The 25,526-nt window shown below is 34.0% G+C and overlaps 2 protein-coding genes across 2 annotated transcripts in view; one reads left to right on the top strand and one right to left on the bottom strand.

Moving 5' to 3' along the window:
• LOC137627899 (uncharacterized) overlaps positions 1 to 18,513 on the bottom strand; it is a 76,397-nt gene extending 57,884 nt beyond the window's left edge. Inside the window, exon 1 of the mRNA XM_068359343.1 lies at positions 18,366 to 18,513. The gene's annotated coding sequence lies outside the window, so the exon portion shown is untranslated. The remainder of the gene's footprint in view (positions 1 to 18,365) is intronic.
• Positions 18,514 to 23,161: 4,648 nt separating this feature from the next.
• The window catches only part of LOC137627897 (zinc-regulated GTPase metalloprotein activator 1-like), a 159,716-nt gene continuing 157,351 nt past the window's right edge, over positions 23,162 to 25,526 (top strand). The window contains exon 1 of the mRNA XM_068359339.1: positions 23,162 to 23,270. The gene's annotated coding sequence lies outside the window, so the exon portion shown is untranslated. The remainder of the gene's footprint in view (positions 23,271 to 25,526) is intronic.

Here is a 25,526-nt window from a genome sequence, read left to right as displayed (position 1 = left end):
AATAAAAGTATTTAATCGGGAGATGAACACGCACACAATTTTATATATATATATATATATATATGTATATATCTATGTATATACATACATACATACATATATATATATATATATATTATGCGTAAAAATCACAGGAAAACGTGATGCTCAGATGCAGAAGAACCACAGGGAAAATGAAAATACAGAATATACACTTGAGTCCTGACTAGTTTCGTGATACTTCCTCTGAGGAAGTATCACGAAACTAGTCAGGACTCAAGTGTATATTCTGTATTTTCATTTTCCCTGTGGTTCTTCTGCATATATATATACATACATATACATATATATATATATATATATATACATATACTATTTATATATATACACACACACACACATATATATATATATATATACTATTTATATATATATACACACACACACACACATATATATATATATACATATATATATATACATCATATATATATATCATATATATATATATATATATACTCTGGATTCAAAAGGAGAGAGAGAGAGAGAGAGAGAGAGAGAGAGAGAGACTTTCTGCATGCCTAGAAACATGAAAGATAAGAAACCAGACATAGGAGTAAAGATAAAAGACACTCGATACGCAAAATAAACTTGATAAAACTATCAAAGAAACTGGGCGTTAATTAAGCTTGAGTGTCAGAAGTGATCTTTAACAGCCGAATTATCTGCACGTCACCGAAGTCGAAATGATGATTGGGGCTTTTTCTATATATGAAGATGGTTTTATTGTCTTTATTGCGTTCATTAACTTTCCAGTTGCGATAACATTAAACAAGGATTTTTCTTATATAAAGACGTCTTATGAACGCCACACACAACATAAAGCAAATTGATAAGAATAAGATAAAATAAATAAGCATAGATGGAAATGGTTTGGGTATGCTCTTCGCACTCCCCAAGAGGGCTTAGTTCACCAAACTTTCAACTGGGCTCCACAAGGCACTAGATGAGTTAAAAGACCCAGGCCTACATGGCTGAGGACTATGAAGCGTAAAGTAGAAGGTGAGGAATGGGGATGTATTGATTTAAAAGCTCAAGATAGAGACGACTGATGAAATCTAACCGAGGCCCTTTGCGTCAATAGGCGTAGGAGGAGAGGATGATGAAGTATATATCATTATTATTATTACTGCTATTATTATTATTATTATTATTATTGCTATTATCATTATTATTATTATCAATTGCCAAGCTACACCCCTAGTTGGAAAAGCAGGACGCAGTAAGCCCAGCGGCCCCAACAGGGAAAATAACCCAGTGAGGAAAGGAAACTAGGAAAAATAAAATATCTTAAGAACGGTAACATTAAAACAAATATCTCCCATATAAACTATAATAATTTAATAAAACAGGAGGAAAAGAAATAAAATAGAATAGTGTGGCCAAGTGTACCCTCAAGAAAGAGAGGATTTAAGCGATGCGAAAACACACATTCTTAACCAGGTGACTGAAGAGTACCGTTCGAAAGATATAATTTCATCTAATTGCATTGTCAACCTTACCTGTTTTTAAATAACTATCTATCCAACATAACTATTCTTTCATTCCCACCAATGTAACGAAGAGAGAGGAGAGAGAGAGAGAGAGAGAGAGAGAGAGAGAGAGAGAGAGAGAGAATGTCCTGCAAGATATTCAAACAAGAAAATATAATGATCAAGAACTTAATCAACATCATTTCCCGAATACAACCAATATTTAAGGTAAATAATTTCTGTTCACAGGGGATTATCTACCAACATATAAATTATATACAGTGTACATATATATATATATATATATATAGTGTGTGTGTATATATGTATATGTATATATATATATATATATATATATAATTATGTATATACTGTACATATTTAATGTCAGTATTTATATGATTACATATATATATATATATATATATAATCATGTATATACTGTACATATATATGATTATACATATATGTATAATATATATAAATAATATATATATACATATAAATAATATAACATACATATAAATATGTATATATATGTATATATATATATATAAATATGTATATATATATATATATATATATGCGTGTGCTTATAAACACACACATCCATACATACAATATACATCGACGTGCGTGTATACACACATGCATAATGTACGAAAGGTCTTCCGAGAAAAGAAGCTTCCATTATACTGTATCATTGGATAACAGATAAAAGGTCATATGGCGAACTTATCGATACCATCATCGACTGATGCTCACGCTTAGTAGGCCACGGACGGAGCTTCCCTATACGTCTTCTAAAAGTCATAAAATTTATATATTCTAAAAGTCATATATTCTAAAAGCCATAAAATTTCTATAGTCTAAAAGTCATATATTCTAAAAGCCATAAAATTTATATAGTCTAAAAGTCCTATTTTATAAAAGTCATATATTGTAAAAGTCATACAGTCTAAGTCATGTATTCTAAAAGTCATACTAGGCATATATTCTAAAGGTCATATAGTCTAAAAGTCATATTTTCTAAGTCATACAACCCATATAATGTAAAATTCATACAGTCTAAGTCAAATTGTAAAAGTCATATCTTCTAAAAGTCATATAGTCTATAAGTTATATTTTTTTAAAAGTTATATTTTCAAAAAGTCATATAGTCTAAATGTCATATATTTTAAAAGCCATATCTACTGAAGGGCATATAGTCTAAAAGTCATATATTTTAAGTCATATAGTTTAAAAGTCATATTTTCTAAAAGCCATAAAGCCTAAAAGTCCTATATTATAAAAGTCCTATATTCTAAGCGTCATATATTGTAAAGTCACAAGACATATATTCTAAGTCATATAGTCTAAAAGTCATATAGCCTGAAAGTTATATATTCTATAAGTCATTTATTCTAAAAGTCATATATTTTAAAAATCATATAGTCTAACAGTTATATAGTCTAAAAGTCATGTATTCTAATGTCCATGTAGTCTAAAAGTCATATATTCTAAAAGTCATATGGTCTAAAAATCATATACTATAGTCTAAAAGTCATATAGTTTAAAAGTCATATATTCTAAAAGTCATATAGTCTAAAAATCATATACTGTAGTCTAAAAGTCATGTAGTCTAAAAGTCATATATGCTAAAAGTCATATAGTCTAAAAATCATGTACTGTAGTCTAAAAGTCATATAGTCTAAAAATCATATACTGTAGTCTAAAAGTCATATATACTAAAAGTCATATAGTCTAAAAGTCATATATTCTATAAGTCCTATATTCTAAAAGTCATTTAGTCTCAAAATCAAATACTGTAGTCTAAAAGTCATATAGTCTAAAAATCATATACTGTAGTCTAAAAATCATATACTGTAGTCTAAAAGTCATATAGTCGATAAGTCATATATTCTAAAAGTAATATATTCTAAAAGTCATATAGTCTCAAAATCAAATACTGTAGTCTAAAAGTCATATAGTCTAAAAGTCATATAGTCTAAAAATCATATACTGTAGACTAAAAGTCATATAGTCTAAAAATCATATACTGTAGTCTAAAAGTCATATATGCTAAAGGTCATATAGTCTAAAAATCATATACTGTAGTCTAAAAGTCATATAGTCTAAAAATCATATACTGTAGTCTAAAAGTCATATATGCTAAAAGCCATATAGTCTCAAAATCAAATACTGTAGTCTAAAAGTCATATAGTCTAAAAATCATATACTGTAGTCTAAAAGTCATATATTCTAATAGTCATATATTCTAAAAGTCATATAGTCTGAAAGTCATATAGTCTAAAAGTTATATAATCAGAAAAAGTATTATAATCTAAAAGGTCATTCGGGTTCCTCTACTGAAGAGAAGAAAAGCAAAACATCATAGATTCTTTATTATTATTCAAGGAGGGGAGATATTCTTAGGAGAGCTAAGGCCCTCATAAGGGTTCCCAGAATCCCAGGTCTTGGAGAGAGAGAGAGAGAGAGAGAGAGAGAGAGAGAGAGAGAGATCCAGGAATAAAAGTTGCCAGGCATTTACCGTTTTAAAAACTGATATATTGACGTTAAGGAGTGATATGGTCACCAACCCGTAAAAGATAATAATAAAGTATGGTAAAAATTACGGTCGCCTGTATTTTACTGAATTACGGCTGACAACAGTAGATTTTTACGGAGAATTTCCGATTGAAATTACAGTTTTTAATAAGTGTTCGGTATTTACCGTTTTAAAAACAGATATACTGACGTTAAGGAGTGATATTACGGTCACCAAACAGTAAAAGATAATAATAAAGTATGGCAAAAATGACGGTCGCCTGTATTTTACTGAAATACGGCTGAGCAGAGTAGCTTTTTACGAAGAATTTTCGATTAAAATTACAGTTTTTAATAACAGTGTTCGATATTTACCGTTTTAAAAACTGATATATTGACGTTAAGGAGTGATTTTACGGTCACCAACCCGTAAAAAGATAATAACAAAGTATGGTAAAAATTACGGTTGCCTGTATTGTACTGAAATACGGCTGAGAACAGTTGATTTTACGGAGAATTTCCGATTAAAATTACATCGTTTTAAAGTGTAGGTTTGTTATTTTTTTTCTTTAGCTTGATAAAAACTTTTCCTTTCTCGTTTTCATCTGAGTGATAATATATCAATGAAAGCGAAATGTTAATTGTATTTACACAATAAAAAAAGTTATAAATAAAATGTAATTCTGGAACAATATAAAATTTTCAATAACTAAAAATATAAATAAGATGCAACAATGTTTACGCCTTTTTCAGATGAAAAAAAAAACATGATATGCTTTAGAAAATAGAAAAAGACAATAAACAACGAAAACTGATGTTATTTAACAAAAGAAACAATATAAAATCAAGTTGTTAATTTTTCATACACAGTTATAAAACCGTAATGTTAATCATAAATTATCCGTAAAAATATACTGTTCTTACCCGTATTTCAGTAAAATACAGGCGACCGTAATTTTACCAATACTTTTTCTGATACTTTACGGGTTGGTGACCGTAATATCCCTCATTTACGTCACTATATCTGTTTTTAAAACGGTAAAATTCCTGAAATAAATGTTGCCAGACATTTAATGCAAATTTTTAACAGTGTACGTTGAAAGCTAAGCAAGTCTGGCACCAACAGTTGCATGAGCTTCCAATCTCAGGTATTGATACATAAAAACGGAAATAGATATAAATGATAGACATTTCGTGAAACTTCATACAGTCTTATAATCCGTAATATAGCTCGGTAAGGCCATGCGTCTCTGATTTAATATAATCGTGAAATTAGGAAAACGACAGAAGAAGAAAATATACGACCTGCGAAAATTCATTTTAAGATACAGGGAGAATATGACTTAGGTAAGAAAAATATGAGGAACATATTTATTATAAAATATTAAATAACGAAAACTACGAGACGATACAATGTCTCTGGATAAACAAAAACAAAAAATATTGTAAGAAAAATATGAGGAAAATATTTATTATAAAATATTAAATAACGAAAACTATGAGACGATAAAATGTCTCTGGATAAACAAAAAGGAAAAATAATGTAGGTAAGAAAAATATGAGGAACATTTATTATAAAATATTAAATAACGAAAACTACGAGACGATAAAATGTCTCTGGATAAACAAAAAGGAAAAATAATGTAGGTAAGAAAAATATGAGGAACATATCTATTATAAAATATTAAATAACGAAAATTTCAAGCCGATAAAATGTCTCTGGATAAACAAAAAGGAAAAATAATGTAGGTAAGAAAAATATGAGGAACATTTATTATAAAATATTAAATAACGAAAACTACGAGACGATAAAATGTCTCTGGATAAACAAAAAGGAAAAATAATGTAGGTAAGAAAAATATGAGGAACATATCTATTATAAAATATTAAATAACGAAAATTTCAAGCCGATAAAATGTCTCTGGATAAACAAAAACGAAAAATAATGTAGGTAAGAAAAATATGAGGAACATATCTATTATAAAATATTAAATAACGAAAATTTCAAGACGATAAAATGTCTCTGGATAAATAAAAACGAAAAATAATGTAGGTAAGAAAAATATGAGGAATATATTCATTATAAAATATTAAATAACGAAAACTACAAGATGATAAAAATAATGTCTCTGGGTACAAAAAAAAAAACATCCTTTATTCTACGAGAAAGAACATTTGTAGTTTCAGATACATAGAGAAAATGTTTGCTTTATTCTAACTCAAAAGTTCAAATTTGCAGGGAATGTTTGTAAGATTTATTATAAAATATTAAATAACGAAAACTACAAGATGATAAAACGTCTCTGGATAAAAAAAAAAAAAAAAAATTCCTATATTCTACGAGAAAGAACATTTGTATTTTCAGATACATAACGACAATATCTGCTTAACTCTAACTCAAAAGTTCAAACTTGCAGGGAATGTAAGTTGAACATGCTGAAATAAATCTCTTTTTATGCCAGCTCCAACAGAGAAAAATAGCCCAGTGAGGAAAGGAAAAAAGTAAATAAAATTAATAAACTACAAGAGAAGTAATGAACAATTAAACTAAAATATTCTAAGAAACAGTAACATTAAAATAGATCTTTCATACATAAACTATAAAAAGATGACCTATGTCACCCTGTTCACATAAAAAAGTTAGCTTCAAGTATGAACATATGAAGTTCTACTGATTTTACGACCTGAAAGTCATTCCACAACTTGGTTTGGAATAAAACTTCTCGAAGTAATCTTGCTTTCGGGGCACGCTATTCTAGCTTATTTATCTTCCTCTTGTTTTTAAAGACTTTAGTTTATATATGAAAGATCTGATTTAATATTGTTTACTGTTCTTAAAATCGTTTATTTTAATTGTTCATTACTTCTCCTGTAGTCTATTTTTTTCCTTGTTTCCTTTCCTCACAGAGCTATTTTTCCCTGTTGACCTTGTGCTTAGAGCATCCTGCTTTTCCAACAAGGTTGTAACTTAGTTTGTAGAAATAATAATTAATAACAACAACAGCAATAATAATAATAATAATAATAAAATACTGTGTAGTATTGAGCCTCATGTTGGAGAAGGCCTGGCTACATTAAAATAAAGATAGTCCACGAAAGATGATAACAATGACTACTAGAATCAGCAATAAAATAAAGATAGTCCAAGAAAGATGATAACAATGACTATTAGAATCAACAATAAAAGAAAGAAATATTCCAAGAAAGATGATAACAATGACTTAGAATCAACAATAAAAGAGAGATATTCCAGGAAAGATGATAACTATACCTACTAGAATCAACAATAAAAGAAACAGATAGTCCAAGAAAGATAACAACAATGAATAATAGAATCAACAATAAAAGAAAGATGATAACAATGACTATTAGAATCAACAATAAAAGAAAGAGATAGTCCAAGAAAGATGACAACAATGTTCAATAACCTTTCATCGTGGAGGATCACGGAACTGATTCGTACAGTATTAATAAAGACCCTTTTCAAATGTCACTGGGGACTCAAGTCGATCACAAATGCCCTTTTCGTATGGGAAATATTTCCGATATGAATCTTCCTTACATAACAGGGTCGACATATAAAGGGGGGCGAGTGGGCTGTTGGGTTACAACAGAGAGGCGAGAGGAATGCAACAGTAATTTATTAAACAGATGACGAGCTTATATACAATTACTTCCGAGCAAGAACGTCACAAAACACAAAAATTCAAACAAGCTAATGCAGGAAAAGGCAAGCTTTATTGCGAGAGGAATGCAACAGAACTTTATTAAACAGACGACGAGCTTCTATATAAGTACTTGCGAGCAAGAACGTCACAAAATTTCAAACCAGCTAATGCATGAAAAGGCAACCTTAAACAGGTTATGTTATCAGTGCGGAGAGAGAGAGAGAGAGAGAGAGAGAGAGAGAGAGAGAGAGAGAGAGAGAGAGAGAGAGATAAAAAAATAAAAAGAAATACCATTACAGTGTACGAGCGTGTGTGAAACACATGCGGTACAAAGGCCTTCTAGAGAATAAAATATCATAACTACAATATAAAAGTCCAACAAATCGAAAATTTATTGGAATAAAAGATATCTTGGCCTTGTGAATAGTCTATAAAATAACAGAACTGATAATAAATATCACATTTTGCAATAGTGTCGGGACACAAAAAGAATCTGATAATATAAAAGATTCTTAGCTACGCAGCAGCAGAAATTAATGGATTATTCAACAGCAGAAGTATAGTCCGGGACTCGGCCCCGGGATACAATGACAGGCTAGGAAAATTCTTCGTTCAATAACATCGTAGTATAAAGCAGGTTCTCCTAATTCAAGGATGCCATTACGTTGCAAAAGCATTAGTATAATTCCTGCTCTCTCTCTCTCTCTCTCTCAATGGTATAATTCCTGATCCCTCTCTCTCCATATTATAATTCCTGCTCGCTCTCTCTCTCTCTCTCTCTCTCTCTCTCTCTCTCTCTCTCTCTCTCTCTCTCTCTCTCTCTCTCTCTCTCTCAATGGTATAATTACTGCTCCCTCTCTCTCCATATTATAATTCCTGCTCTCTCTCTCTCTCTCTCTCTCTCTCTCTCTCTCTCTCTCTCTCTCTCTCTCTCTCTCTCTCTCTCTCTCTCCTCTCAGTGGGACCCAATAAAATTGATAATCATTAAGAGTGAAGATTTCCTCACATGAAAAATTTGAAAGACATCGATGTCCATAGTTGTTAAATATTAGTATAAAGTAAAAAAAAATCAATCAATCATTAATGCAAAGAGCTAGGACATAAGAATCAATATTTCTTCTCGATAGTGTCAACGTCAACATGAAGTCTGAACTAAATTAATGCAATATATAATGCACTGGTATATTTTTATTAATCATACTCATATATGACTACATATGTGACTAATATGGTATCACGAGCGTATAATATATATATATATATATATATATATATATATATATATATATATATATATATATATATATATATGTATATATATATATATATACATATATATATATATATATATATATGTATATATATAATGTATATATATACATTATACTCCAGAAATTATTATCTTTGAGTTGATTCCCCCTTGAGTCTCTGATCCTGAGGTACAGAGAATCCGGATATTAGGAGTAAAATATATGGCTTATAAGAATACGAAAAACTTGTCTAAATGTGCAAAATTTATCATATACATACACCGTATGTATATATATATATATATATATATATATATATATATATATATATATATATATATATATACACATATATATATATATATATATATATATATATATATATATACATATATATATATATATATATATATATATATATATATATATATATATATATATATATATATATATATATAATTGCAACCGTTTCTAGTCCACTGCAGGACAGAGGCCTTTAAAATGTACTTATTCATGTCTGGGGTTTGGCCAATTTTCATCACTACGCTGGCCAATGAGAATTGATGATGATGGGAGACTTTTGGCTGATCACTCACAACAAACAAACTTAATATGGGTGGCCATGACTAGTACAGCTTTTCTAATCATGGTGATACACAAACCTTTTCACCACGTTAAGGTATCACCACCCAGAAAGGAATATATATATATATATATATATATATATATATATATATATATATATATATATATATATATATATATATATATATATATATTACATAATTCGTTTCCCCTAACAGAGACTGGCTCCACGGAAACAGTATCAACAATCCCTACCATGTTCATCCTTTAGCTACGGTACCATGAATGAACCCCTATACTCAATTTTTTTTAATGAGGCGCATTTGCACCGACTCGCAGCGGTGCTCTTATAGCTCGGAAAAATTTCCTGCTATCTAATTGGTTAGAATAATCTTGTCCAACCAATCAGCAATCAGGAAACTTTTCCGAGCGAAAAGGGCACCCATGCGAGTCGGTGCAAATTTACCTCACTAAAAGGAATTGACCATAGTATCAAAACTTCTACATCAACGGTGTAAATATATTGATGAACGGAGATATAATTTGCTTATAAACAATTTTGCCTTACTCATGTGGTATTAGTGTCAGCGTATTACCAGATCTAAAATTAAACTTTCTCCTTTATTCTCTTTCGTTTAAGCACTACTGTTTGCTCTACCAAGTGACTTACAAATTATTATTATAATTACTAGCCAAGCTACAACCCTAGTTGGAAAAGCAAGATGCTATAGCCCAGAGAGGAAAGGAAATAAGGATTTAAATAAATGATGAGAACAAATCAACAATAAATAATTCTACAAGCAGTAAAAACGTCAAAACAGATATGTTATATATAAACTGTAAAAAGACTTAAGTCAGCCTGTTCAACAAAAAAAACATTTGCTGCAACTTTGAACTTTTGAAGTTCTACTGATTCAACTACCTGATCAGGAAGATCATTCCACATGAGGAGTTGGCTATCCATTCACTTTTCCAAGTTAATTTTCAACTAAATTTGAATTTGATAATCTGACCTAACCTTAAAAAAAAAAAAAAAAAATCGCCACTATATTCAGCCTCCTGCTATGTTGGCCTTAAGGGACTTCATATTAAACAACTAATTGAAAAAAAAAAAAAATTAAAAGTTAGTGGCTTTTAGAACATTTACTGCGTTTAACGTCGATCTGAAGACCGATTTGCACAGCTCCGGAAGCCAGTATCTAGATCAAGGTGTACTAAGTAGGGTAGGACATACCCTCACCTCTCTGTCCTCCTCCCTTACAAAAACTATCAGTTCTATCGAGCTGAATTGATGTTGCATGGCTCTGATAAGTCATGCGAGAGAAATAAAATATAAAGATTGTCTATGCGTTCGTAACTCCTTTACGCAGCATGGATGTATGAATCTTACTTCTGCATGACCACAAGCACTAATATTCATTCATTATTATCATTATTATTATGACTTGCTAAGCGACAACCCTAGTTACAGAAACAGGATGCTATAAGACCGAGGGCTCAAACGGGGTAAAATAGCCCGGTGAGGAAAGGAAATTAAGATGTTGATAAATGGATTTTGATAAAGAAAGTGAGAGATTACAAAAGAATCAATACATAGTACACACATACACACACACATATATATATATATATATATATATATATATATATATATACACACACATATATGCATATATGTGTGGGGGGGGGTGATTTTGAAAAGTAAACTGGCCCTTTCTCTAAAAAGAATATCACTTAATCAAATAGTCCTACCAGTATCAACTTAAGCATCAGAAACTCGGAGCTTTATTAAAGCCTTGGAACATAAACTAGTGACAACTTTATGAACTATGGAAAGAATAAAGGTTCCATAACACTAAGAGACAGAAAAAGAGCAACATGGATACGAGAGCAAACTAAAGTAGAAGATATTCTAACATGTAAGAAAAAGAAATGGACATGGGAGGACATATAATGAGAATAAAAGATAACAGATTAACTTTAAGACCTAGAGATTGCAAAAGAAGCAGGGGAAGGAAGAGATGACGATGGATTGACGAACTAAGAAAGTTTGCTGGTGTGGATTGGAATAGAAAGACCATAAACAGACGCAAGTGGAAGGACATGCCTGAGGCCTTTGTTTAGCAGTGGATTAGTAACGGCTGTTAATGATATACATATACACACATATATATATATATATATATATATATATATATATATATATATATATATATATATATATATATATATAAATAAATATATATATATATATATATATATATATATATATATATATATATATATATATATATATATATATATATATACATATATAAGCTTGTTATTAATTCCAACTAAGTTAAATCACTATAAGGGTTGAGGTGGCCGATGTGGTAATGTCCCTGACTGGTGTACGCTAGACTGGGGTTCGAGTCCCACTCAAACTCGTTAGTTTCATTGGTAACTGCAATCTCACCATCCTTGTGAGCTAAGGGTAGAGGGTTTGGGGGAGCCTATATGTCTATCTGGTGAGTCATCAGCAGCCATTGCCTGGCCCCCCTTGGTCCTAGCTTGGGAGCTGATCATATGTATATATGGTCAGTCTCTAGGGCATTGTCCTACTCGATAGGGCAATGTCACTGTCCCTTGCCCCTGCCATTCATGAGCGGCCTTTAAAACTTTTAAATCATAAATTTACTAAACGTTTACCATTTGGTAAACAATGATAAAAACAGCCATACTTAGAAGATTTCTTAAGACGGCTGGTGACCCTGTCCTAATTCAAGCGAACTAGATCCCGTTCAGATTAACACTCAATGCAATACCAACGGCGTCCTTCCAACTCGACTGAAAACAGATAATCCCCCCAGCATCAACTATTGAACAGGTCCATCGAGCTGAAACTCTACATTAATCAAACATTGCTTTGCGTCACGCGAGGGATAGAGTCCATCCCAAAAACCCTCAGTTCTTCAAATCATAGAACAAACCCTATAAGTCATCAATATTAACTTGGCTCTCTCGTCCTTGTAACTACCCGGGCCATATTGAATCTTCTAAAGTAGGCTACGCTAACGTGGATGGCTCTAAAGTAGGCTACAATAACGTGGCTCGCTCTAAATGAGGCTACAATGCCGCGAATGGCTCTAAAGTAGGCTACAATAACGTGGCTGGCTCTAAATGAGGCTATAATGCCGTGAATGGCTCTAAAGTAGGCTACAATAACGTGGATGGCTCTAAATGAGGCTACAATACCGTAGATTGCTCTAAAGTAGGCTACAATAACGTGGATGGCTCTAAATGAGGCTACAATACCGTGGATTGCTCTAAAGTAGGCTACAATAACGTGGATGGCTCTAAATGAGGCTACAATACCGTGGATTGCTCCAAAGTAGGCTACACTAACGTGAATGGCTCTGAAGTATAGGCTACAGTATCGTGGATGGCTCTAAATGAGGCTACAATGATGTGGAAGACTCTAAAGTAGGCTATAATAACGTGGAGGACTCTAAAGTAGGCTAAATTAATGTGGAATACTCTAAAGTATGATACAATAATGTGGACACTAAATTAGGCTACAATAACGTGGAGGACTATAAAATAGGCTACAATAACATGGACTTTCAAATAGACTAAAATAGCCTGAAATAATATGGACTCTAAAACAGGCTACAATAACGTGGAGGCCTCTATAGTAGGCTACAATAACGTGGACTCTAATGTATGCTACAATAACGTGGAGGGCTAAAATAGGCTACAATAAAGTGAACTATAAAATCGGCTAAAATAACATGCTCTAAAATAGGCTGATATAACGTGGACTTTAAAACGAGCTACAATATCGTGGAGGCCTCTATAGTAGGCTACAATAACGTGGAGGCCTCTAGAGTAGGCTACATTAACGTGGAAGCCTCTAAAGTAGGCTACATCAACGTGGAGGCCTCTATAGTAGGCTACAATAACGTGGAGGCCTCTAGAGTAGGCTACATTAACGTGGAGGCCTCTACAGTAGGCTACATTAACGTGGAAGCCTCTACAGTAGGCTACATTCAAGTGGATGCTACAATAACGTGGAAGATTAAATAGGCTACAATAACAAGGAGGACGAAAGCCTGGTCGAACCTATAGCGTAAAAGGTTGTGACAGCATGACACTAAGATAACAGACGTAAAAATCTAACTACTGTTAAAAATCTACAGGTAGCTTATATACAGATTAATTTAATAAGGAGAAAGAGGAGTTAAAACCTTGGCGTAGCAAACTCCCGTAGCCGATAATGAAGTTCTTGAATTATTCATACATTCATATACAATTACACTGATTTTCGAGTTGAGAGAGAGAGAGAGAGAGAGAGAGAGAGAGAGAGAGAGAGAGAGAGAGAGAGAGAGAAAAAAAGCCAGGAGTTAATGACCACACTCAAGATGGTACAGATAATCTGGGTTGACTTTTCCCATACTAACCCCGATCTCACACAAAGCAATTTCAGAGTATAACGAAATATCAAAATGTCTAATTCCCGGTGAAACACACAAAAGTTAATTCTTGTATTATATTCCTTAGAATTAGTAGCCATTATAATAAAAACGCATAAACAATAAAACAGTCGACGGTTAATTGACCTCATCCAGGCCTCCCACTGCAGCGGTGAGAGTATGAAGCGCGAAGGAGATGATGAATGGAGAAGTATTGAATTAAAAGCTCAAGATAGAGACGACTGGCGAAATGTAACCGAGGCCCTTTGCGTCAATAGGCGTAGGAGGAAATTGTGATGATGATTAAACTTGTTCTCACCGCTGCACTGGCCCTATACATGCATGCCTTATGGTAAAGAAAAAAAACGACAGGAAAAAGGGGGCAACTTTCTTAGGAACTGCAGTAATTCCAATCATGGTACATCATCGCAAACTATGATAATGGTAGATTATCTGCACGGGCTCTTGCTCCTTAACGGTAGCGGTCACCTTGGTTTGTCTCCCACGAGACAGCTACTCGTAATTTCAATACTTAAAGACAAATTTTACTCTATAAGATAATGTGTACTTAGACTAGTACTACGCCATCATAAGCAAAACGGTTGTTCGTCAAAATTTATTTACAGAAGATATTTAAGAGAGTGATGTAAAAAAAATTGTAAAATCTTTATAAAGTGACCACCACCTTAGGAAGGTCTGAGGAAACTAAATTAGATAATGATTGAATTCTCCATTTTAAACAATGTTTCCTTGGGTACAAAGACAATGACATGCAATATAACCGTTCTCTGCCGTATTTTGTAACTAACCACATTGTAAATTAGTTAACCGAGTTAGAAAAAAGTTCCGTTTTAAAATTCCCAATTGCAATTGTTTTGCAGTGACCAGTGGGGAAATAAACCTATGGCATAGCAGACCTATTAAATTAACCAAATCTATGGAAGATTCGGGGGGGGGGGGGTGTCCGCCAAATAATGGAAAGCGCCAAAGTGTGAACTACTAATATACGTACATGCATTCTCATAATAGCCCTTGGACTTCTAGCACCCTGCTTTTCGAACTAGAGTTGTAGCTTAACTTGTAGTAATAATAATAATAATAATAATAATAATAATAATAATACGCCAAACGTGTGTTCAACATAAACAATCATAGACCGTGCAATCCGTATGGCACATAGAAAAAAGATTGGCGAGCTTCACAAACTAGTACGAATACAAGACTCAGACTAACTGATTATATATATATATATATATATATATATATATATATATATATATATATATATATATATATATATATACATATATATTACTAAATGCTATCTATTGCGAAATTATTTCCATCCTAACCTACTATACCTTCTATTTTACCCTAGGTCTAAGCCTGCATGGCACACGGCCAACTTGTTTTAAAAGAATCAATTTTTGTTAATCAACGGCAATTAAAAGAAAAAAAAATATTATGGTAACATTATAAAAGCAATCCAATTACAACTGAGTTTTAATTTTCTCAACAAGAGAATGAACATTTGTCAATTCAATTTTGCCATTTTTTTTTTTTTATTATTTTGTAGAACCCTTAGTTGAGATTTTATATTTAATCCTACTTTTATACCTGTGAGATTGCGTCCCATAGTTTCAGTTTTGAATTAAGCTATCAAAAGAAAACTGCTTCTGCAGATTAATTCTGCATTTGAAATGTTGCTTACTATATTTTGCCAGGAAGGACTTGGGTTTTGGCTCAATGCAAAACAGCTCCGTTTTGTGGAGAGAGAGAGAGAGAGAGAGAGAGAGGGAGAGAGAGAGAGAGAGAGAGAGAGAGAGAGAGAGAGAGAGGAGAGAGAGAGAGAGAGGAACTAGGTGTTTTAGAAATGGGAATAAGCCGAGGAAAATGGGTTTTACAAACGTCACTCACACAACATTGGTTCATTAGTTCAAACGGTAACGTCTCAGTCTGGTATTTGACAGTCGGGGGTTCGATCCCGCCAACACTCGTTAGTGCTATTAGTGTCTGGAACCTTACCATCCTTGTGAGCTAAGGTTGGGGGGTTTGGGGAAGCCTGTAGGTCTATCTGCTGAGTCATCAGCAGCCACTGCCTGGCCCTCCCTAGCCCTAGCTTGGGTGGAAAGGAGGCTTGGGAACTGATCATATAATATACGGTCAGTCTCTAGGACATTGTCCTGCTTGCTAGGGCAATGTCACTGTCCCTTGCATCTGCCATTCATGAGTGCCCTTTAAACTTCAGACGCAACTGTTAGTACTCCCTACCACACATGCAAGAATATTCTACCCGAGTCGACTATCCAATCTATATTTCGTCCATTTTTCATGATATTGATAACGCTTACATCAGTCTTAGTGCCACAAGATGATCATTTAATAATGACCCATATTTCAGGACAAAGCAATTTGCTTATTGTGTACAGTATTATCAGCGTCTAAGATACACCAGCTTAGTAAGTAATTACAGTATCAACAATTGTCTTACGAGGAGCACTGTAGGCTTATGTAAGGGTCTTAGCAGCAAGGGTCCCTAGCTCCACTCGCTTTTTAACCTTTTGCTATAGGCCTACCTATTTTCTTACATTTTGCTTTCCAAATTCCATTTATCTTATACTTAACAGTACAACTGAGGGGGTTCCCCCAAGTTGCACAAGGGCGCTGAATGGTCTCAAAGACCCCAACGCCGCGTAGTATGACCCACATTCATATATTCATAGTTTCTAAGAATAAATTGGACAATTATAGCAATATTCTTTTAACGTATATCTAAATGAATTCATGTAGTATGCATGGAACGACATAATGGTCCCGTGAAAACGTATTACAGCAGTTTTTTCATCTTGTGAAGGTAAAAACATATTCAGACCACCAATGACCATAACTGCTGCGACGCCGAAATGCAAAAATTTGATCATTCTATCCTCATTACAATGTCTGGGGTAATTAACGATTGGCAGTATATTACAAAGTGAAATTAGGTTGTTAGGCCTATTCCCAATAAAATCACTCAAATCTTGTTTGCTTTACTCGTTCAGTTTATAAATGCACATGTATCGGCCTAGGCAATAATTATCCAAGGGTTAAATTGCGCCTTTGTATATCCACAACTGTATACCCTTTAACGATAATAAAATATTGCAGTTTACGATAGTTAGGCTACTCCTTAAACCTAAAATGTATGAGAATAGGCCTAGGCAAGGTATATTTTCATAAGCCTATATAAAAATTATTAGCTGATATGTAGGCCTATTTCCAATACAATCACTCAAATCTTGTTTGCTTTACTCGTTCAATTTATAAATGCACATGTATCGGCCTATGCAATAATTATCCAAGGGTTAAAATTGCGCCTTTTTATATCCACAACTGTATATACCTTTGACGATAATGCAATTCTGCAGTTTACGATACAGTTAGGCTACTCCTTAAACCTAAACTGTATGAGAATAGGCCTAGGCAAGGTATATTTTCATATGCCTATATAAAAATTATTACAAGATCAGAGATGTTTACCGTAACCGTTATTGGAGAGTTGTAACACCAGTTCACAATAAGATAATCTTAACATATTACACTACAGCTAAATTGTGGGAAGAGTTACTTTAGACCTATTGTAGTTTCCACTAAGCATTTGTCAACTAAATAATTCAGACAGAATCGGTCTAATAAATTGATTCTACATTCGAAAAGAATTATCTTAACCTAACCTACATAATACAGTAAGAGCCAGTGTCTTACAATATTATTATTATTAGTAAAAGCTGGATGCTATACGCCCAAGGGCTCCAACAGGGGGAAATAGCCCAGTGAGGAAGGGAAACAAGGATATAAGCTACAAGGGAAGTAATGGATGATCAAAATAAAATATTTAAGAGCAATAACAACTTTAAAACATAGCTTTCATATATAAAACTCTAAAACGAGATTTGCGTCATCATATCTACAACTAACGAACTTAAGTATACATGTGACACGTGAACAACGAAAACCTATAAAGAGACAAGTTACAAGTTATTATTATTATTATTATTAAATGCTAAGCTACAACCCTAGTTGGAAAAGCAGGATGCTATAAGCCCAGGGGCTCCAACAGGGAAAATAGCCCAGTGAGGAAAGGAAACAAGGAAAAATAAAATATTCTAAGAACACCAAAAACATTGAAATAAATATTTCCTATATAAACTATAAAAAAACTTTAACAAAACAAGAGGAAGAGAAACTAGATAGAACAGTGTGCCTGAGTGTACCCTCAAGCAAGAGAACTCTAACCCAAGACAGTGGAAGACCATGGTACAGAGGCTATGTATGTTGCAGAATTCAGATCACCTGTAACACTAATGAATATGTAGTCTCGATCACCCTTACCTGTTACAACACCCATCGGTGCTGCCCTTCAGCCCATGAAAGATTAAATAAAATCAACGAAACTTGGGTGGAGGAGATAGAGAAAAAGGCCTTCCGCCCTCGTGCGGTGGAGATCTGACTTGACGAGACACGTCCACTCGGTGTTAAGGTTACCTGACTACTAAACCTGGTAAACCAAGTTACGTTTCGGGAAGTGTTGCCAGGTATGGGGATTTATCCCTAGAGTTTGGGATTTTGGGTGTCTGATGGGGATATTCTGTTCAAATTTCTATGAAGAAAAAAAGACGAGTAAACTTTTATATTGTTGCAATTAATTTGCTTGCGCTTATATGAAGTATATTGAGTAATTTCTATTTTAGTAAAGCCTGCGTGATCAAGACAGAGGAGAACATATTTGTGGAAATGGGGATTTTTAGGTTGTTTTGGGGATATTTTATGAGTTTTGGGAATTTTTATACTAACCCATCTGGCAACACTGTTCGGGAATCGGAATTCGGCCGCGCGCGCTTTACCTATACAACGGCTCACCCTCTCCCCCCCCCCCCCTGTCCGGTTCCATTCAGCCGCTTGAATGTCCCTCCTCCTCCATGACAACCAGCTAAACATTAGACATCATCATGCGTTCGATATCGCATACCCTTAACACCTTCCAAGTTCCACCACAAACTGAATTCTTTTTTCTTCATGACTCATTACCTATTGGCATCTTGCTTTTCCAATTAGGGTTGTGGCTTAGCAAGTAATAATAATAATAATAATAATACTAATAATAATAATAGGTATTTGTTTGTTTGTTTGTCTGTGCGTTTGTGGTTTTCATAACCCAAAAAATCTTTCATCGAATCTCATGAAATTTTGTGGTATGATTGGCCATGATCCAAGGACAATTTTACTATTTTTGTGGGAGAGATTGGGTCAAAAGTCAAGGTCAAGGTCACGAAAAGATTAAAAACGTCATTTGCCATATTGTGGCCAATTTTTATCTGATTTGGATGAATTTAGGGGCAAAATGTTCACAATTCAATTAACTATCTTGTGATATACAAAATACTATAGTGATGTCATTGACAAATGTAGCGGTGGCCAGTTCTTGGTTGTATTTTCCCTTTTAAAAGTTTAAAGACCACTCATGAATGGCAGAGGCAAGGGACAGTGACATTGCCCTATCGAGCATGACAATTCCCTGGAGACTGACCATATATGCATATGATCAGCGCCAAAGCCCCCTCTCCACCCAAGCTAGGACCAAGGAGGGCCAGGCAATGGCTGCTCATGATTCACTAAATAGACCTATAGGCTCCCCCCCCCCACCTTAGCTCACAAGGATGGTGAGATTGCACAGACCAAAGAAACTAAATAGTTTCAGCAGGACTCAAACCACAGTCTGGCGTTCACCAGTCAGGGGCGTTACCACATCTGCTACCAGTATTAGATTAATCTCTTTTTCAAGAATATTTTTATCGTTAGACGTTTTTCTCTAAGTTCGTTTTTCAAAGGTGATATTTGTCGTTGAATAAACAGTTATTAAAGTACACGTAAATCTAGCGTGTTTATATCTTATATAGCATGTCCTTGAAAATGCTTGCGTACACACACACACACACACACATACCCTCTCTCTCTCTCTCTCTCTCTCTCTCTCTCTCTCTCTCTCTCTCTCTCTCTCTCTCTCTCTTCTTATATGACTGGCATTGATTCAATCATTTTCCCTCCAAAACTTTAAATGACAAAGTGCGTACATATACTCTCTCTCTCTCTCTCTCTCTCTCTCTCTCTCTCTCTCTCTCTCTCTCTCTCTCTCTCTCTCTCTCTCTCTCAAGGGACTGGCATCGATTTATTTTCCCGCCAAAACTTTAAATGACACCATAAAGTTCCTTTATTTATATTCCTAAAATCCTCTTCCTAACCATCATTACAATTATATTGATACCATGACCTGGGACTATCAATAGACTCTATCTCGTAGATGAGGAGGTAGGTCGAGAAAAAAAAAAAACAGATTTTATGCCACGTTAATGAAGCTCTTTTCCAAAACATGCTACTTGCCATGTTTCTGTTGTTTATGATTCTGCTAAATCTTTAAAAAGCTACATAATGTTGATCTCTATCTCTCTCTCTCTCTCTCTCTCTCTCTCTCTCTCTCTCTCTCTCTCTCTCTCTCTCTCTCTCTCTCTCTCTCATGCGTATATAGCAAGAACAGTAATGGGCCAAGGATACTACCCTGAAGAACACCAGCTATTAGATATTATTGTGCTGAATATAATACAAAGAACTTTCTTTTTAGATCGTGATCCTACCACAAACCTTTCTTGGTAGACATAATATTTCAGATTCTTAAAGGCTCCTCTGGCACCCAATTGGCAGAGACGCAATTATTCATTTCATTTTTTTCCTTTGGTACATTTTCTTCTAACAGACACCTCGTATACCCTTTTTCAGCTACTCAACCACAGTTCTGTCATTGTATCACAGCATTTTCTTAATATTCTCATCAGATCAAGGTGTCTTAATTTTTCTTCTTGTTTCAATAATTACATACAGAAGCATGCTTATACTGACGCTAACCTCTTTCAATTTCAAGTCATTTAGCTCTTCTTGCTGACTTTACTTACTTTATTATCATTATTACTTGCTGAGCTACAACCCTAGTTGCAAAAGCAGAATGCTATAAGCCCGAGGGCTCCAACAGGGAAAGTAGTCCAGTGCGGAAAGGAAATAAGGAACCTAGAATAAAAGTAAGGGCTGTTTTCCCGGTCTTATCACACATGAAAACCGTGTGCCTTACAGGACTAAAACATCTGATCGTCATCTGCATTGTTAGGTATTCAAAATATGATGCAGCGCATTCTACGTTAATTTACAAATCCACATTAACGAGGCTCCTAGAAAACAAAAAGCCTTAATATCTTCAGACTTTCAGATGTCTGATGGGAGCCCGTTACATAGTCTTGGGGCCGCATCGAAAGCTCTAGACTCTCTAGAGTCTAGAGCAGTGGTTCCCAACCTTTTTCCTGTCATTTCCCCCTGCAGCCATTGCAACCCTCCAGATTTCCCCCTTCATGTGTATGAGGGAAAGAGTAGTTGAAACACACTATGACGACTTACTAATTTATTTTTTGCATTATACAAATATATTGATAAACAAATAGTTACAGAGTAAATTGGATAGAGAGCGGTTAGTAACAACTAACCGCTCTCTATCCATTTTACTCTGTAACTATTTGTTTATCAGTATATGGAGAGCGGCTAGTAGCAAAATGAAAAGACTTTTGTTTATTCTTCTACCTCAAAATTGAATTAGTGAGAAGGTTGAGGCTGCTTCTTGTGCACCAGTGTATCGATATCAAGGCTCGGTTTGGCATCTGATATTTTTTTAGTTAGTAGGCTAGGTAGTGTAATTATTTCCCCCCTGGTAGCTTCAAATTTCCCCCAGGTTGGGAACCACTGGTCTAGAGCCTACAGTAGACATGCATCTTGGCTCCAATAACTTGAAACCACATGTAACTATTCTCGTGACGATACGATTTGTTGGCTGCATAATATGTAGCAATTAAATATTTTAGACGTCGGTCTGGTTCTGATAACTTGATGAGTCATTGCACATATTTTACTATATTCTGGCTTTATTAAGCAGCTACTAGATAGTGTAATCAAATTAGTGTAGGAGTAACCCTATATCGGGTTCTTTCTCTTCTGTTTAATATATTTTGTAATTTCCTAAATCGAATTTTGGGTAGATTTTATTAGACGGCGTTACAGTAGTCAATTCTAGCAATAGCACAGCTAATCAAAATTTAAAAAAGAATACTCATTTAGATACTTCTTTGAAAAAACAACGTTTCTACGCTATTATCCAACTATTCTTACTACATTATTTACTTGACCACAAAGACAAACTACAGTCAAGTGATACACCTAGACCTAGGTCGCGAACTCTACTACATATTCACAGTAGCCTACTTTTTCAATCGATCCAGAACTATGTTCACTGTATTGTCATAAGCTATGTAGTTGTTTACAATTTCTTCGCTTATTATTGCGTAGTATACAGTTTTTTCACAAGTTCTTACTCTGTATTCAGGGAAAAAGAGTTCAGTAACTCAAGTTACGAGTTGTGACATCTTTGGGGGAGGAACTCCTCTATGTATTATTATTATTATTATTATTATTATTATTATTATTATTATTATTATTATTATTATTATTATTATTATTATTATTATTATTATTATTAACTGTTAAGCTACAACCCTAGTTGGAAAAGCAGGATGCTTTAAGCCCAAGGGCCCCAACAGGGAAAATAGCCTAGTGGATAATTATCAACTGTTTCTTTTAAAGATTTTTCGTAGTCACCCCTGCAAAAGTTAGCGAACAGATTTTGATGAATCTAAAACAATCTCGAGTTTAATAAAACTAATAGATCCGAGTATCTTTATAATGATAATAACGTTCAAGACAATATTAACATACAAATGTAATATTTGATGGTACAATGTAACAAAAGTACTTAACTTCTTACATTTGTGAGTTATTTAGCAAACGAGACAAGAACAGTTTTGCATTCCTCTGGTCAAAAAGTTTTTAATTGTTTTTATTATTGAAATTTGAATTAGATGAAACAATCTTTTAATTGATATCTGCGTTAATAACCATTGTACTTACGTCTCCGGATAACTTAAAATTATTCATTTATTGCATTTCCCAACGGTGACCAAAAAAAAAAAAAAAATACTGAGAACCAACATCACTCGAAATGCTTCTTTTCTGAGAATCACCACAAAATGTTCACACAACGCCCTTCCAACGATAGCTAAACAGAACAACTTTCATTTCCGTAAATAGACCCAGTGTGTCAAGATTGCCGACTGCCTGAAATTCATTATAAAATCAACTTAACATTTCTGTGTAAGTTTATGGTGTGTCTTTGATAAACTTGAGCATTTACACTCGGTTAGAAAACGGAATTTATGAATTGTTAAATATGTCACGTAGAAATAAGAGGTTTCATAGATCATATTTCAGCTATTGACTGTCATGCTTTACTTTGAGGGGTCTTTTCGTGGGTTTGTTACATAAGGAAACCATGTGCTCTATAGGACCTATAATTTTTTACCTAATTTTATGTTGTTTTATACATTTTTTAAGTATTTACAGTATACCTCAGTGTATTGAAGTTAATTGCCAAATCCACATTATCGAAACCCTTAGGTTAGGCAGATGGTTTTATTATAGTAACGGAAGGAGAATTTTTCTTTTAATCAATGACAGGTGTTTCCTATAGAAAAACATCTGTTTTCTTCTAAGATTATTTATTTTCACAGCTAAAAAAAACTTTATTATCTAAGAATTGATTGTCAATGGGGTTAACGTGCCCAGCTCAGCGTGTACCACTTGCCAGTACATATGTGCTTGATGTTTTTCTTTTTCCACAAGCGCACGGCAGAGAATAAAACTTGGTTTCATTGTAGTGTATTACAGGGCAATGTAACCTAGGAAAACTACTTTTTCTTATAGAAAAAATTACGCTCTCTTCGAAAATGACACTCGTTCCCGTCGCAAATGAATAGTTTCAGAAATATATATACATCTATATCCTCCGATAATGGGGGACCCCCAGTGGGAACTCGGGGTTTTGGGTGGGGAAAACATACTGGGGAATCGATATATAAACGTAAAACAAGCCTTTTCTTCTCTATACATTACCTTCTTGAAATTATTATAACCGGAGGAAAATACAAAACAGTATATCTGGATAAACTTTGGAGGCACCGTTGCAAAGATTGTGTCATGAAAAAATACAGTAAGCAGTGCTGCTAACGTCCGATGTAGATCAAATGTTATTTTGTGACCTGTCATACTACTAGGCTAGGTTAGGTGGATTTGTTAGGTTCTGTGCCCTTTTTGTACTTTTTATATATTGAGTAAAACTTATATGGAGAAATTATTTAAAGTACGTATGGAAATATCTATCATTACTATCGTTAGTAATGTCAGAGTGCCATTGATAACTCTGTGTACCATACGCATCGTTGATAACAATGTGTATTATTGGTAACGTTGCTAATGTTATCGTTCGCAGTACATTCGTAAGAGAAGTGACACCGTGCAACTCAAAGTTAGCCGAATTGGTTGATCTGTTTGTTTCCGATTGAAATGAACATCAAATTCGGTTAATTCATGTTATTTACTATAGGAAAACATATATTTTCTGTTCGAAATCTCACCCTGTAATACAATACAAAATTACCTAAAACTTTAGGTTTCTAAAAAAATATTCCTGTTCTTAGGTCTAACAAGTTTTCGGTATATTTGCTGTTGAAATGAAGGTCAAATTCAGTGAAAGCACATTATTTACTACGGGGAAAACTATTTTGTTTGTCCAAAATGTTTTTCCGTCCGCAACTATAATTTTACCAGGCAGAGTTTTGCAGGGTCGATAGACTAGCCTGAGATGTCATGGTCTAATTTACGGAAAAGAAACCTTGGAGGTTAAAGGCTTTCAGATGTCTGTTTGATAGCAGCCATGCCTCTTAAGTCCCTAATTTTCAGCCCTATTGCTAAGAATGCGGCAGTCTAAGGGAGAACGCCTCCTCCCTGTTAGGTAAGTAGGTAAAAACACGGCTTGTAGGTTAAGTGGTATTCTATGCACACAGGATGTGCGGTCCATCGTTATACAAAGGCTCCAAGGCTTTATAGCACTTAGGGCAGTGTGTCAGATTCCTTTTTCATTTTAAGATACTAAGATGTTCAATTATTGAGAGACGACGGTAAATTTACATAATAAGACCAAGGTTCCACTTATTAATGGGTGGTTTGTAGGTTGAGGGATGCGAGTCTTTGTAGTAAAGATAAAGGGAAGTCTACAACCTTATTCTACTAAGTCAAGGAGAAATGTCCAAAACTGGTGTCCAGGGTGGTTTGTAGAACAGCGAACTCGCCCACCAACAACTATTGGAGTTATTTGGATGGTTGTTGGGTGCGCCAAGCCTCCTGCTAAAGACACACCGATGTAGATAAGAGTAGGCTGGGTTATTATAGGTTAGGCCATAATTCTTTGATTTTCTAATATAAAATTAAATTTCCATTGTCCTATGTCTGAGCCTGTGTCCACTGATCTACAAACGCTACAGTGTCTTCCCAACCTTGTTACCTTTACTTGGA

Source organism: Palaemon carinicauda, chromosome 35 (genome assembly GCF_036898095.1).
Source record: "Palaemon carinicauda isolate YSFRI2023 chromosome 35, ASM3689809v2, whole genome shotgun sequence".
Classification (NCBI taxonomy): Eukaryota; Metazoa; Arthropoda; class Malacostraca; order Decapoda; family Palaemonidae; genus Palaemon; species Palaemon carinicauda.
The sequence above is the reverse complement of the archived record's forward strand: the minus strand, read 5'-3'. Positions and strand labels throughout refer to the sequence as shown.